The sequence below is a fragment of the Lagenorhynchus albirostris genome, chromosome 2, assembly GCF_949774975.1.
Source record: "Lagenorhynchus albirostris chromosome 2, mLagAlb1.1, whole genome shotgun sequence".
Lineage (NCBI taxonomy): Eukaryota > Metazoa > Chordata > Mammalia > Artiodactyla > Delphinidae > Lagenorhynchus > Lagenorhynchus albirostris.
The window spans coordinates 145,436,038-145,453,497 of NC_083096.1; the positions used below are offsets into that span (position 1 = coordinate 145,436,038).

At 36.5% G+C, this 17,460-nt stretch overlaps 1 protein-coding gene across 1 annotated transcript in view; it reads left to right on the plus strand.

The window, feature by feature from the left end:
* Window positions 1-17,460, plus strand: part of AGBL4 (AGBL carboxypeptidase 4) — a 1,285,194-nt gene that overhangs the window by 309,940 nt on the left and 957,794 nt on the right. The gene's annotated exons all lie outside the window — the stretch shown is intronic.

Below are 17,460 nucleotides of genomic sequence, written 5' to 3' on the forward strand. Positions count from 1 at the left end.
TCTAATTTCATTCTTTTACATGTAGCTGTCCAGTTTTCCCAGCACCATTTATTGAAGAGGCTGCTTTTCCTCCATTGTATACTCTTGCTCACTTTATCAAAGATAAGGTGACCATATGTGCATGGGTTTATCTCTGGACTTTCTATCCTGTTCCATTGATCTATATTTCTGTTTTTGTTCTAGTACCATACTGTCTTGATTACTGTAGCTTTGTAGTATAGTCTGAAGTCAGGGAGCCTGATTCCTCCATCTCCGTTTTTCTTCCTCAAGATTGCTTTGGCTATTCAGGGTCTTTTGTGTTTCCATACAAATTGTAAAAATTTTTGTTCTAGTTCTGTGAAAAATGCCATTGGTAATTTTATAGGGATTGCACTGAATCTGTAGATTGCTTTGGGTAGTATAGTCATTTTCACAATATTGATTCTCAGAATCCAAGAACATGGTATATTTCTCCATCTGTTTGTATCATCTTTAATTTCTTTCATTAGTGTCTTATAGTTTTTTGCATACCAGTCTTTTGACTCCTTAGGTAGGTTTATTCCTAGGAATTTAATTTTTTTTGTTGCAGTGGTAAATGGGAGTGTTTCCTTAATTTTTCTTTCAGATTTTTCATCATTAGTGTATAGGAATGCAAGAGGTTTCTGTGCATTAACTTTGTATCCTGCTACTCTACCAAATTCATTGATTAGCTCTAGTAGTCTTCTCATAGCATCTTTAGGATTCTATATGTATGGTATCATGTCATCTGCGAACAGTGACAGTTGTACTTCCTCTTTTCCAACTTGGATTCCTTTAATTTCTTCTTGTTCTCTGATCGCTATGGCTAAAACTTCCAAAACTATGTTGAATAACGGTGGTGAGAGTGGGCAACCTTGTCTTGTTCCTGATCTTAGGGGAAATGGTTTCAGTGTTTCCCCATTGAGAATGATGTTGGCTGTGGGTTTATCATATATGGCCTTTATTCTTTTGAGGTAGGTTCCCTCTATGCCTACTTTCTGGAGAGTTTTTATCATAAATGGGTGTTGAATTTTGTCAAAAGCTTTTCCTACATCTGTTGAGATTATCATATGTTTTTTATCCTTCAATTTGTTAATGTGGTGTATCACATTGATTGATTTGCATATATTGAAGATTCTTTCCATTCCTGGGATAAACCCCACTAGATCATGGTGTATGAACCTTTTAATATGCTATTGGATTCTGTTTGCTATTATTTTGTTGAGGATTTGTGCATCTATTTTAATCTGTGATGTTGGACTGTAGTTTTCTTTTTTGGTGACATCTTTGTCTGCTTTTGGTATCAGGGTGATGGTGGCCTCATAAAATGATTTCAGGAGTGTTCCTCCCTCTGCTATATTTTGGAAGAGTTTGAGAAGGTTATGTGTTAGCTCTTCTCTAAATGTTTGATAGAATTTGCCTGTGAAGCCATCTGGTCCTGGGCTTTTGTTTGTTGGAAAATTTCTAATCACAGTTTCAATTTCAGTGCTTGTGATTTGTCTGTTTCTATTTTCTATTTCTTCCTGGGTCAGTCTCGGAAGGTTGTGGTTTTCTAAGAATTTGTCCATTTCTTCCAGGTTGTCCATATTACTGGCACATGGTTGCTTGTGGTAATCTCTCATGATCCTTTGTATTGCTGCAGTGTTAGTTGTTGCTTCTCCTTTTTCATTTCTAATTCTGTTGATTTGAGTCTTCTCCCTATTTCTCTTGATGAGTCTGGCTAATGGTTTATCAATTTTGTTTATCTTCTCAAAGATCCAGCTTTTAGTTTTGTTGATCTTTGCTATCATTTCCTTCATTTCTTTTTCATTTATTTCTGCTCTGACGTTTATGATTTCTTTCCTTCTGCTAACTTTGGGGTTTTTTTTGTTCTTCTTTCTCTAATTGCTTTAGGTGTAAGGTTAGGTTGTTTACTTGAGATGTTTCTTGTTTCTTGAGGTAGGATTGTATTGCTATAAACTTCCCTCTTAGAACTACTTTTGATGAATCCCATAGGCTTTGGCTCATCGTGTTTTCATTGTCATTTATTTCTAGGGATGTTTTGATTTCCTCTTTGATCTCTTCAGTGATCTCTTGGTTATTTAGTAGGGTATTGTTTCACCTCCATGTGTTTATATATTTTATATTTTTTTTCCTGTAATTGATATCTCGTCTCATAGCATTGTGGTCAGAAAAGATACCTGATACGAATTCAGTTTCCTTAAATTTACTGAGGCTTGATTTGTGACCCAAGAGATCATCTATCCTGGAGAATGTTCCATGAGCACTTGGGAAGAAAGTGTATTCTGTTGTTTTTGGATGGAATGTCTTATAAATATCAATTAAGTCCATCTTGCTTAATGTGTCCTTTAAAGCTTGTGTTTCCTGATTTATTTTCATTTTCCATGATCTGTCCATTGGTGAAAGTGGGATGTTAAAGTCCCCTACTATTATTGTGTTACTGTCAATTTCCCCTTTTAGGGCTGTTAGCATTTGCCTTATATATTTAGGTGCTCCTATTTTGGGTGCATAAATATTTACCATTGTTATATCTTCTTCTTGGATTGATCCTTTGATCATTATGTAGTGTCCTTCTTTGTCTCTTGTAATAGTCTTTATTTTAAAGTCTATGTTGTCTGATATGAGAATTGCTACTCCAGCTTTCTTTTGATTTCCAGTTACATGGAATATCTTTTTTTCATCACCTCTCCTTCAGTCTGTATGTGTCTCTAGGTCTGAAGTGGTTCTCTTGTAGACAGCATATATACAGGTCTTGTTTTTGTATCCATTCAGCCAGTGTATGTCTTTTGGCTGGAGCATTTAATCCATTTACACTTAAAGTAATTATCAATATGTATGTTTCTATTACCATTTTCTCAATTGTTTTGGGTTTGTTTTTGTATGTCTTTTCCCTCTGTTGTATTTCCTGCCTAGAGAAGTTCCTTTAGCATTTGTTGTAAATCTGGTTTCATGGTGCTGAATTCTCTTAACTTTTGCTTGTCTGTAAAGGTTTTAATTTCTGCATTGAATCTTAATGAGATCTTTGCTGGGTAGAGTAATCTTGGTTTTAGGTTTTTCCCTTTCATCACTTTAAATATGTCCTGCCACTCCCTTCTGGCTTGCAGAGTTTCTGCTGTAACATCTGCTGTTAACCTTTTGGGGATTCCCTTGTATGTTATTTGTTGCTGTTCCCTTGCTGCTTTTAATAGTTTTTCTTTGTATTTAATTTTTGATAGTTTGATTAGTATATGTCTTGGCATGTTTCTCTTTGGATTTATCCTGTATGGGACTCTCTGCACTTCCTGGACTTGATTGACTATTTCCTTTCCCATATTAGGGAAGTTTTCCACTATAATCTCTTCATGTATTTTCTCAGTCACTTTCTCTTTCTCTTCTTCTGTGACCCCTCTAATTTGAATGTTGGTGCATTTAATGTTGTCCCAGAGGTCTCTGAGACTGTCCTCAATTCTTTTCATTCTTTTTTCTTTATTCTGCTCCCTGACAGTTATTTCCACCATTTTATCTCCCAGCTCACTTATCCCTTCTTCTGCCTCAATTATTCTGCCATTGATTCCTTCTAGAGTATTTTTAATTTCAGTTATTGTGTTGTTCATCATTGTTTTGCTCTTTAATTCTTGTAGATCCTTATTAAATGTTTCTTGTATTTTCTCCATTCTGTTTCTGAGATTTTGGATCATCTTTATTGCCCTTACTCTGAATTCTTTTTCAGGTAGTTTGCCTATTTCATCTTCATTTATTTGGTCTTGTAGGTTTTTACCTTGGTCCTTCATCTGTAACATTTTTTTTGTCGTTTCATTTTTTTTTTTCTTTTTTGATGCGTGGGCTTGTATTCCTGTCTTACTGGTTGTTTGACCTGAAGTGTCCAGCACTGGAATTTGCAGGCAGTTGAATAGAGCTGGGTCTTGGTGCTGAGATGACCTCTGGGAGGCCTCACTCCAATTTATATTCCCTGGGGTCTGAGGCTCTCTGTTAGTCCAGTGGTTTGGACTCAGTGCTCCCATCACATGAGCTTGGGCCCAACCCCCGGCCTCGGAACCAAGATCCTGCCAGCTGCATGGTGTGGCAAAAAAAAAAAAAAAAGAAAGAAATAAGAAGCAGTGCAATATCAAATAATATAAAACAAAATAAAATTAGAAAGGTAAAAAAATATAATAGGAAAAATAAAAATATAATTGAAACAACCAGTTGCTAGGGGTTCCTCCCATCCCCTTTGGTGTCTGTGGTACCCCACTGGTGCCTGGTAGGTGCCCTAGTTGTGCGAATACACGAATTCCACGTCCTCCTAGTCTGCCATCTTGACTCCGTCCCACCCTCTGATTAGTTCTTTTTAACTTTCTTTTGTTCTTGAGATGTCCTTCCTGCTGATATTCCAAAAATGAGGTTGGCGTCTCTGCCTCATTCCCAGAATTACATCCCTCATTGATTTCTCTTTAATGTAACTAAAATTTCCCAAGCAAATCTCATTAAAGAGGATTGGAAAAATTGGAGGGATGCTTCTTTTACTGAGGATCTGGGGTTTGTATAGGGTCAGAGTCTTAGTGCATGGGAAAAAGGAATGGTAAAAAACATCTTGCAAATAATCAGTGTTTGAGCATGGATATCACCTTTTTCCTTTAATTTTTAATGTTTTTTTTTTTAAGAGAAAGCTATTCAATCATACCTGTTAATGCCAATGACTAATTTAGCTTCTCAGGAAATTTATACTTTCCTTGTCCTTATAGGTCCCTATCTATCTCTAGGATATGCCTTCTCTAATTATCTGCTCCATTATTCCCTTTTTGATTGACAGTCAAATCTTCCCCTATAAGAAATAAGGGAGAAGCTTGGATTTAACAGGCATAATAAACTGGTTCCCAGTCCTGCTTTTCACACTTTTCTAAGTGTGAAAGCCTTGGTTACTTCTGTAAAATGGTGAATAATAATAACTACTTCAGAAAATTGTGGTGAGCATTAAATATATGTACAGTGCTCAGTGTAAAGCCTGATACTTGTAAGTGCTCAATAAGTATTAGTCTGCTCCTCTAAGCTTGTGTAGCACTGGAGTTCTGCTGTGTATTTCCATAGTTCATTCATAGCTAATTGGAAATAGAGATAGATAGCTACTGAATCCTGTGAGAGTTGTAGGCCTATTTTAACAGCTCTCCTTACCTTGGGAAGTTTCTAGAATCTACTCACTTAGAGTCACTCATACAGTGGAGTCTTGAAGTCTGACAATACTATCAATGTAGTGACTAAACCTTCATGTGGTAAAATGAGCACAGATGCAATTGCAGGAAAGTCCTTTAGTCAATTTCAGAGCTGTTTTGATTAGAAAGCAACGCTGCATATTGGAAAGAGCACGAGCCTTGGCATTAGACAGATCTGTGTTTTAATCCTGACTCTGCTACCTAGAAAATGCTCAATAAATGGCACCCGATGTTGTTGTAGCAAGTTTGCTTTCACTAGAGATTTGATTTAACTTGACTAAGCCAGCCTTTTCTGGGAAGGTTTCACCAGTGTTTCATTAAACATTGGCTTCTGTCTAGCCCTTTGCATATACTCACAGTCTCCTGACTTTGAATCATGATAATTCCTTCAATAGATAAATGAGTGAAACTTGTTATGTTCCCAGAACTAAGGTCAAATATGGCATTTCAAAGCCAGAGCAGCTTTTCTAGTGTCTTACTATCTTCTGCCTTTTTTTTTTTTTCCCCTTGAGGAGTGGGGGAGAACATGGTCAATTTAGAACTCCCTTTTCCTGTACTTTCCCTTTACACTATTTGGTAATTTAGCATGGATGAGCTAGAAGGGAGACCTAGACATTTGCAAAGGTTTGGTTACAACTAGGATGGCTTTATCTTCCCAGAAGGTCTACAAAACATCTGAGGCAGGAGGGGTTTTTAAAGCAGTTAAAGCTAATATTACTGTGCCTCCTCGGGAGTGTGGAAAGAATAATTAGGCATGAATTATGTAAGTAGGACTGAATTAGGCACAGGGTTGGGTGCCTTAAATGAATTCTACATCCCAGGAGTCATTCATTCAACTATCACTGAGCTACTTTGTGTGGAGTGCTGGGGATACAGACATGGCCTCTCTACTCAAGAAGCTCATAGGCAAGCTCATTCAACTCTACCTGCCTCTGAGGTAGATTATTTTCTTTTCCTTCCTTATAGCTGATGAAAGAGGATCTCAAAGAGGTGAAGTAGTTGGTCCAAAATTACACAGGTAGTAGGTAGTTAAGCTTAGCTACAAATCCTTTTCTTTTTCCTTTAATCAATATTTGTGCTTATTATGTGTTCTTTTTAGTTATGGCATGTTAGAATGAACGTGGAAGATATTTGTAGTGTATAGCTATAGCACTGTCTTCCTAGAATCCCTACTTTCTTCTTAGAAATTCTCCTTTTCCCACTCCAGCCATGTGGTTTGGAAAGGAGCTGCCTAAACCACATTTGGTTGATTCAAGCAAAAAAAATTAGAGTTATTCCCCAGGATTTTTCAGGTGGAAACTGAAGAAATGAGGTAAAATTTCCAAGATATGATACATTGGACTTACTAGCCATGATGTTCTCTGACTTTGAAGCAAGTCCATCTGCAAGTTAAAACAAAAGTAAACCAAACTTAACTCATCTAAGGGGCTGATAAAACTTTGATAACAAAACCAGACAAAGATGGTACTAGAAGGAAATTCTATAGGTCCATAACACTAGAAGGTACTAGAAGGAAATTCTATAGGTCCATAACACTAGAAGGTACTAGAAGGAAATTCTATAGGTCCATAATAATATGCATTAATGCAAAAATCCAAAATAAATATTTACAAATCAAATCCATCATGTACGCTAAAATACAGGAGTGTGTAGACAAAATAATTTTAAAAGGTGGGATTTATCAAAAAAATTCAAGGATATTTTAATTACTGTTAGTTTAATTTACCACATGAACAGTTTAAAGTAGCAAAACCTATATGATCATCTCAATAGATGAAAAAAAATACAAAATTCAATAACTATGATTAAATCTCCTAGAAAAGTGGGAATTGAAGGGAATTTCTTTAACTAGATAGAGATTATTTATTAAAACCCAAAATTGTTGTAAAAGCCTTAGAAACATTTTCCTTAAAAAGAACAAGAAAAGATGCTTGCTGCCCATGTGTCTATTCAACATTACATCTGAGGCTTTAACCCGTATATATAATATAAGAAACAGCAGTAAGAAACACAATTATCTTAAAAACAGGAACAATGCTATTTATTTACAGATGGTTTGATTGTATACACAGAAATTTCAAGATAAAAATCCATAGAAAATCTACAGATTAACTATTGGAACTAATTATAGAGTCTGCTGAATACTAGATTAATATGAAAAAATTATATGTGATAAAAGTACAAAAATGTGTAGATAAAGAATATATAACAACTGCAAGATAGTGGTTATTTCAGAGACAGAAAAGGAGGAAAATGGTTTTCTGGTGAAGAGATGATTCCAAGAAAAACTTTAATATTTTCTTTGTCTTTAAGGATCTGAAGCTGGCAAAATATTAACACAAGTTAAATCTGGGTTTTTAGTATTCTTAAATACTTCATAACAAAAATTTAAAAATTCAAACAAATAAATGTTAGCTAGTATTGTAGATCTTTGAAAATAACATAATCAGCATTGAGGTTTAGCGACATTTAATTTAGATTCTTTTAGTCATAAAAAAAAAGAGTCTAATTTTTGTGGCTTAGAAACCTGGGTTCCAGTTACTCCTGATGCCTTTGTCTTTAATTGTTGAAATCTACTCTTTGATTACCTGGTCAAGATCATGGATTTAGTAGTCAGAGTGCCAGGGTTGAAATCCTACCTGTATGAATTACTAGCTGCCTGACCTCAGAAGGACAGTTACTTTTCTAAACCATAGTTTTTCATTTGTAAAGCTAAGATGGTAATGGCACCTATCTCATATAGCTGTCATGAGGATAAAAATGACACATGTAAAACATTTAGTGCAACATCAGGTACACTGTAAATACATATAGATGTTAGATGTTGCTTAAACTTTTTGGACTTCTCAGGGCTATTATAAGAATTGAATGGAAGAATCTGAGTAAAACTCATAGCATAATGCCTGGCACTTAACTAGTGCCTCCATAAATCTTAATTCCACTGCCCCTTTTCTGTCTCCCCTACTGTTCACTCTTGAACATTTAATTAGTTTTCTAAATCTAACCAGGTACTGTGTTGAGTATCTTTGATCGCATTTGACTTACGTTTTTTTCCTAACATTTATAACTGTTTCGGGACAAAGAATGTCTTTCTTTATTCTTTTATCATAGCTTGAATTTTGTAACTATCGCTTACAACAGAGAAAAAATTATCCATACTATTTTTTCCTGTTTCTTGACTTAGGACACATACATGGAGTGCTAAGAGTGCCTGTTTGTCCTCTGGTTGTATGTAGAGAGATGTACTTTTTTTCCTCAGATTTCCAGAACAAGTTTATAGCATATGAAGAAATTTTTATTTATTCTGGCATTTTTTCATATGTGGGGCTGGCAGTGAGATTTCTCTTCATCTAAAAGTGAAGATGATGCTGAAATCAAAGGAGAATGCATAAGCTAAGAGTAAAGTAGGTAGCTGGGAGCGATGAGTCAGAGCGAGAGGGCTGAATAGGTCACCACTCTGAGGAGGGTGGCCAGGAAACACTGGAAACTGGATAAGGAGAGCCAAGGAACACAGGATCTTATAAAGAGCATGAAGTGGCTGGTTAAAGGAGTTTGATGGGTAGGGGTCATAAATAGGGATGGAGTTTTTCCTCTATGGCTGAATTTTCCAGATTCTTTGTGGCAGGATGCCAGATGGTTGGGTATGTTTAAACCAGGTGTATGGGTGGGTACCACTTCTAACAAGAGGTGAATTCATTAATCTGTTGAGTATTACTATTTTAAAAGAGCAAGGCTTATGGTGACATCTTTCTTAGATTACTTCTGAAAAACAGGTAAAGATTCTCCTTGTATTTCTATAAAGGTAGTTGAGAGTAAGTTGGGCACATATTTGAGAAAGAGCATGTGATTTGCTGTCTGATTTCAAGGTGAATAATCAGGACTCTGGGGTCTGACTAACTGGAGCAGTGTGAGAAGGAAGGAGTCTCCATATACTCCCTCTAAAACAATCAGCAGCCTAGAGCAGCTCTATTACCAGGGCCTCCAATTGCTAATCAAATGAAAGGAATGTTTTCCTAAAATTCTTCCTTCAGATTTGAATAAAGGGAATGTATTTTGATGTACTAAATTTCGTGGTATAATGAAAACAGAGCCAGTTGCTGTATTCTGATTATATAACAGGCATGATTGACAAATCCTTTGAGAAAATTGGCAAGCTAATGTTAATGCAATCTGTATTAACCTACAAGACTTACGTAGTCACTAATTTATTTTTAAATGAGTGCAAATACATTTTCCTAGGAAGGAAGCAAGGAACTTCTGACAATCTCAGTGTTACCACAGAGAGATGGAATAATTTGAACAGGAAGAGAGTAAACTAAAAATTTCCTTGTGTTTAAGAATTAAACACATCCCTCTCATCCCACCATAGTTAATATAGTATTAATAAGTCATTCCTAATAAGTGTGGACATCCCTCTCATCCCACCATAGTTAATCTAGTATTAATAAGTCATTCCTAATAAGTGTGGGTAACTGTAGTTTTGTCCCCTAGCTCATATTTTATTATTAATTTATTCTTTCTTTAAAAAGAAAAAAGTTGGAGACAATATGATATAGTATAAAAAGCAAAAGCTTTTGGAGTTCAAATCCTTTCTTTCTTAGCTATCTGAGCTTGGACTATTTTCAGTTAAACTCTCTGAGTCTCAGTTTCCTCATCTCTTAAATTGGGATAACAGAAAAATCTTACCTTTGTAAAGCTGTGCCTTCTTAAATTGTATACCTTCGGCACCTCACTCTTAAAGAGGCACATACCTTCACTTCCATCTGGATTAAGAACCAACTTTTTTTTTTTTTACTTTTATTTATTTTATTTATATATTTATTTACATCTTTCTTGGAGTATAATTGCTTTACAATGGTGTGTTAGTTTCTGCTTGATAGCAAAGTGAATCAGTTATACAGATACATATGTTCCCATATCTCTTCCCTCTGTGTCTCCCTCCCTCCACCCTCCCTATCCCACCCCACTAGGTGGTCACAAAGCACCTAGCTGATCTCCCTGTGCTATGCGGCTGCTTCCCACTAGCTATCTATTTTATGTTTGGTAGTGTATATATGTCCATGCCACTCTCTCGCTCTGTCACAGCTTACCCTTCCCCCTCCCCATATCCTCAAGTCCATTCTCTAGTAGGTCTGTGTCTTTATTCCTGTCTTACCCCTAGGTTCTTCATGACATTTTTTTTTTCTTAAAGTCCATATATATGTGTTAGCATACGGTTTTTGTCTTTCTCTTTCTGACTTACTTCACTCTGTATGACAGACTCTAGGTCCATCCACCTCATTACAAATAGCTCAATTAAGGGAATACGGTCTGCAAAACCATTCTGGAGAACTGGAAGTTCTAATCATGACAAAGACATTGATATTTAGGAGGTACGAAAAGTTGGAATAAAAATATAAGACTGGAAAAAAAAAAGAGAGACACTTACTTTCAGGGTTATGCATGTATAAAGTCGGCACCTGAAAGTGAATGCCTCATTAAATTTTGCACCGTTGGCACCTCATTTGCCTCACCTTGGTCCTAGACTTGCTGTCCTATATGGTTGGAATGTGATTTGTGGGCGGGGGAGGGGGTAGGTAAGAAGTGGGGTGGAGAATGGTACTAAGAGTAAAGAGGTATGCAGAAGCCTTATCACAAAAGGCCTTGTAAGTGATGTTAAGAGGTTTGAATGCTATCTGAGGGTTAATAATTTTAAAAAAAGATTTCCTGAGAAGTCATTAAAAATTTTTCACAGAAGAGCAACTTATTCAGAATTTCACTTGAGAAAGATCATTTTACCTGGTGGGTGAGGAAAGAATGTTAGGGGACAAAGACCCAATCAGCGCAATCCAAGTAAGAGGTGAATGCAATTCTTCAGGTGAGAGATGATGATGGACAAGATTGGCATAAAGACAATGGTATGGAGGGAAATGGAAGTGCTTGAGATATTTAACAGGTAGAATCAACAGAACTTGGTTATGATTAGACATAGACAGTGAATTAAAAGGCGTAGAAAATGTGAACCAAGTTTTTGGCTTGGGCAACTAACTGTGTATGTTGTGGTGTCATGTCCTGAGAATAGGGAACAGTGAAGAAATAAGATTGAAAAGAAGATTATAATTTCAGTTTGAACATGTAGAATTTGAAATATCTGCAAGACATCAAGTAGAACTGGTTAGTAAATAGTTCACCCTATGGGACAGGAATTTAAAAGAGTGATCTAGGCTGGAGATACAGAATTGGGAACCATCTGTGTTTAAGCCATGAATGATATTGCCTGGTAATGGTATGTTGTTTGAAAAGAGGGCCTAGGAAAGAACCACAGTGAATGCCAGCTTTTAAAGGTTAGGTATAGGAAAAGAAGCCAACAAAGTTTGAGAAAGTTTGTCCAGGAAGATAGGAGGAAATCTACAGAGCCTCACATAAGAAACTTTGGTAACTCCTAACCTGTGCAAAACTCACCACTATGCCCCTTCCTAGAATGCAGTATGCAGGCATCCATTTCCCTTTACTTATAGCTTTTTGCCCTCATTCTGAAATGTGAAGCCTGGCCTGCCTCAAATTCCTTTTCCTAACCTATTTCTTCCTTGCATCAATTCCGGGCCTCTTGCTTCAGTGCCTACCTTCATCTTTGCACTATCCTTTTAGATTTGATGCTTGATCTTCTCCTTCTGGTACTGACTTTGTCCGTTATGCTTTGCTGCAATTTCCAATATGCTCCTAGACCCCATCTAATTCTCCTATCAGGTTCGCCTTGACTCAAACAGAAAGAGATCAGACAGCTCTTTCACCAGGTGCTAGGCCCAGTGGAGGCAGCATTTCATCATTATTACTGGGAGGTCACTGGGAGGTAAGCATTGGCTTACTGCTTTCGTAGTTCCTTTGGCCGGTACATTACAAACCTGCCTAAACAAGCCCATCCCATTGAGCTTACTCGCCTGAGGTATTTTCAATAGACAAAGTAGAGTGACAAGTCCTTAACTTACATAATAAGTTTGTATTAGATTCTATCTGAATTATATATAAAGTGGAGAGTATTATATATTGAAGAACATCAACAATTCTAAATATGCTTAAACAAAGAGAGAGAAGATAGCATATATATGAATCATTGTTTAATGAGCTTAAAATCTCTCCAAGAGGGAATCACAAATTCATACAATTTCCTTAGAATGTGTTCTTTAAACTTGTATGTCGGTTGGTGGAAAATACCATGAAAAAGACAAACTTCTGGAACTGGCCTTTTTCTGTGGAACCTTGCTCTCTAGGAAGGTCAAGCTCTAAGAAAAGTTGAAAAGGATGTTTGGCTATGAAGCTACTGGTTTAAGTAGTAACCAAATCTGTCTTCTACACATGGCCGATTCTTTTTGAAGAGATGTAACCCAGTACAGTACACCAACCTGAGCATCAGGACAACTTAATTCTATTTCCTGTTTTTACTGTAATCCACTCTTTGAACTTGAGGAATTTGCTTCCTCTCTTAAGACCTCAGTTTCTCTATTTATGAAATGAAGGAGTTAAAAGATTGGACTAAATTATTCCAAGAGCCCTTCTAACTAAGAATCTACCATCTTTGGTCAAAAAATGGTGCCTCACAGATCTTGATAAAAAAAAAAAAAAGATGAGTTCTGGGAAAGCCAGAATTTTTTTCTGAATAGGTTTTATTTGTTTGTTTCTTTATTTTTGTCACATGAATTTTGAAATAGAATCTCAGAGCTAAAAGAGAATTCAGTGTACAAGAATTTTCTCTAAAATGACCTGACCCAGTGGTTATTCGGCCTCTTTTTGGACACATCTAGTGATAGGGAACTCACTTTTTATAGAGTCAGCTCATTTTATTGTTGGACTGATCTGATGGCTAGTAAGTTCTTTCTTATATTAACCTGAAACCTGTCTCCCTATAGCTTCCACCTATTATTTGTGCCATCTGTCAGATGCACATACCTGATTTAAATCCCATCTTCACTACTTACTAGATTTGTGAGAGTAGGAATATCACTTAACATCTTTGAGTTTCTATTTCCTCATCTAATAATGGATATTTTGATTCCTATATTCCATGGTACTGTGATTAATGAGATAGTGCTTTAGGTTGTCTGTACTAGGCTCTAGTTGGGAAAGACTTCATAGGGTACTTGATATTTGGCAAAGATCATGAAGGATGGATAGGAATTTCTATAGAGGAGGGTGCAATAAGGAGGAGACAGGTAGATGACAGGTTGGTCGTTTGGGGCAGAGAGAATAGCAGTGAACCAAAAAAAGGAGGTATACAAATCAAGTTCAGAAATTCTCTAGTGGTAAGGTTTGGTTAGATTTTTCAATGCCTAGGGCCAAAGAGAGAGAGTGATAGGAGATGATCCAGGAAAAATAAGCTGCAGGCAGACTGTGAAAGGACCTGTACACCATGCTACATTCAAATATGCTACTTCCAGAGGTTACTGAGTTTAAAGAAAATCATAAAGAAAGAGTGGATAGCTGAGCTAGGATTTAAATTCATGCCTTCTGAGACTATGTCTCACAGCACCATAACTTTCGAGCCATTAAAAAATCATCCTTTTATTGTTATAGAATTACAGGAAAAAAATTCCTTCCTTCCGGCACTACGCACCAGAATCCAAGAAGAGCTCTGACCTAGTTCCTGAGGCCTTCCAGCAGGATAAATCACAGTGCTGTTCTGTCAGTGAAACTAGTGAATTTCTTTGCTTTCTAGGAGCCTAGGCTTATAATAGGAAAAAACATTAGGGAGAAAGAAAGGAATATTCTGCCCACTTCTCAAATAGACATGGCTGTACACTGTAGTAGAAAGTGCTCTGACTATGTGACAAACAAGAGTTAGGTTCAAATCCTAGCTCTGCCATTTACTAGTTGTATATGTAATATATTTCTCACTCTTCCCCTGAGCCTCAGTATGTTCATCAGTAACATGGGAATTATGGTGCTTCCCTGCCTATTTTTTCTGAAATCATTATAAGGGAATTCTATTATGATTGTCAAAGTCCTTTGAAAATCATAAATTGATATTTTATTACTACTATTATCAGGAAATCACCAAAGTGAGAGGGCACCAGTACAGATCAGGATTGCCCTGACATATGCTCTCTGGACTTAGGGTAAAATCAGTAAGATTTGTCTACAGTGGCTCTGACTTTTCCCCTCTGTCATTTTCCCTTTTTTTCTTTTTCTCCCACTCACTTCTTTTGGCTGAAAAGCCTAGTGTCCTGTCTTTTTCTCTTCTCTTCCCTTCCCAAATGTTCCCCGGATAAACTCTACTGGTATGTCATTGAGAAACAAGGTCCGAAGGTCAATAATGAGATCTTCTGTCTTTCATAAAGGTTCCCATTGGAACCTCATCTTTCATAGAAAAGGAAAAAGTATTATTTATTTATTTTTTCATTCAGAAATTACTTGTTCAGCACCTAAAGTATATTTTACACATGGTGAAATATTTAGAGAGATTAGACAATCAAGAAAAGTAAGAACTTGGTGGAATTCAAGGACTTCTACTTCATTTGTTGATTTGTTCGTTTGTCATGTGTTCTATCTCGTATTCATTTAAAATTATGTGCTTTAGCACCGACTATGTATTACTAGACATTGTGTTAGGCAACATGTGAGGCACCAAGGGCCCAATGGTACCATTTAGATCATCACACATCAGGTTCATGCTGGTTCTAAATGTTCTTAGTTTATTCTTAGGCATAGGTCCTAGGAATGCAACACCTTGGTGTGGTAGCAAGAATCAAAGGAAGTGAGACAGTGTAAAAGGGTTGCCTTTTCTCCACAGCCTTGCCAATGTTTGTTATTTGTGTTCTTTTTGTTGATAGCCATGCTGACAAGTGTGAGGTGATATCTTTTATTTTTTAACATCTTTATTAAAGTATAATTGCTTTACAATGTTCTGTTAGTTTCTGCTGTATAACAACGTGAATCAGCTATATGTATACATATATCCCCATATACCCTCCCTCTTGCGTCTCCCTCCCACCTTCCCTATCCCAACCCTCTAGGTGGTCACAAAGCACCTAGCTGATCTCCCTGTGCTTTGCAGCTGCTTCCCACTAGCTATCTGTTTTACATTTGGTAGTGTCAATATGTCAATGCTACTCTCTCACCTCGTCCCAGCTTACTCTTTCCCCTCCCAGTGTCCTCAAGTCCATTGTCTACATCTGCATCTTTATTCCCGTCCTGCCCCTAGGTTCATCAGAATAATTTCTTTTTTTTTAGATTCCATATATATGTATTAGCATACGGTGTTTGATTTTCTCTTTCTTACTTCACTCTGTATGACAGAATGTAGGTCCATCCACCTCACTACAAATAACTCAATTTCATTTCTTTTTATGGCTGAATAATATTGCATTGTATATATGTGCCACATCTTCTTTATCCATTCATCTGTCGATGGACACATAGGTTGCTTCCATGTCCTGGCTACTGTAAATAGTGCTTCAATGAACATTGTGGTACATGACCCTTTTTGAATTATGGTTTTCTCAGGGTACATACCCAGTAGTGGGATTGCTGGGTCATATAGTAGTTCTATTTTTAGTTTTTTAAGGAACCTCCATACTGTTCTACATAGTGGCTGTATCCATTTACATTCCCACCAAGAGTGCAAGATGGTTCCCTTTTCTCCACACCCTCTACAGCATTTATTGTTTGTAGATATTTTGATGATGGCCATTCTGACTGGTGTGAGGTGATACCTCATTGTAGTTTTGATTTGCATTTCTCTAATGATCAGTGATATTGAGCATCCTTTCATGTGTTTGTTGACAATCTGTATATCTTCTTTGAAGAAATGTCTGTTTAGGTCTTCTGCCCATCTTTGGATTGGGTTGTTTATTTTTTTGATATTGAGCTGCATGTGCAGCTTGTATATTTTAGAGATTAATCCTTTGTCAGTTTCTTTGTTTACAAATATTTTCTCCCATTCTGAGGGTTGTCTTTTCGTTTTGTTTATGGTTTACTTTCCTGTGCAAAAGCTTTTAAGTTTCATTAGGTCACATTTGGTTTTTTTTTTGTTTGTTTTTATTTCCATTTCTCTAAGAGGTGGGTCTAAAAGGATCTTGCTGTGATTTATGTTAGAGTGTTCTTCCTATATTTTCCTCTAAGAGTTTTATACTGTCTGACCTTAAATTTAGGTCTTTAATCCATTTTGAGTTTATTTTTGTGTATGATGTCAGGGAGTGTTCTAATTTCATTCTTTTACATGTAGCGGTCCAGTTTTCCCAGCACCACTTATTGAAGGGACTGTCTTTTCTCCATTGTATACTCTTGCCTCCATTATCAAAAATAAGATGACCATATGTGCATGGGTTTATCTCTGGATTTTCTATCCTGTTCCATTGATCTATATTTCTGTTTTTGTGCCAGTACCATACTGTCTTGATTACTGTAGCTTTGTATTATAGTCTGAAGTCAGGGAACCTGATTCCTCCACCTCCATTTTTCTTTCTCAGGGTTGCTTTGGCTATTCTGGGTATTTTGTGTTTCCATACAAATTGTGAAATTTCTTGTTCTAGTTCTGTGAAAAATGCCATCGATAGTCTGATAGGGATTGCATTGAATCTGTAGATTGCTTTGGGTAGTATAGTTATTTTCACAATGTTGATTCTTCCAATCCAAGAACATCGTATATCTCTCCATCCTTTGTATCATCTTTAATTGCTTTCATCAGTGTCTTACAGTTTTCTGCATACAGGTCTTTTGTCTCCTTCAGTAGGTTTATTCCTAGGAATTTTATTCTTTTTGTTGCAGTGGTAAATGGGAGTGTTTCCTTAATTTTTCTTTCAGATTTTTCATCATTAGTGTATAAGAATGCAAGAGATTTCCGTGCTTTAATTTTATATTCTGCTACTGTACCAAATTCATTGATTAGCTCTAGTAGGCTTCTGGTGGCATCTTTAGGATTCTCTATGTTAAGTATCATGTCACCTTCAAACAGTGCCAGTTTTACTTCTTTTCCAATTTGTATTCCTTTTTCTTTTCTGATTCCCAGCAGTGACTAAAACTTCCAAAACTATGTCGAATAATAGTGGTGAGAGTGGGCAACCTTCTCTTGTACCTGATCTTAGAGGAAATGTTTTTAATTTTTCCCCACTGAGAACGATGTTGGCTATGGGTTTGTTATATATGGCCTTTGTTTTTTTTTTTGCAGTAGGCTTCCTCTATGCCTACTTTCTGGAGAGTTTTTTATCATAAATGGGTGTTGAATTTTGTCAAAAGCCTTTTCTACATCTACTGAGACGATCATATGGTTTTTATCCTTCAATTTGTTAATATGGTAGATCACATT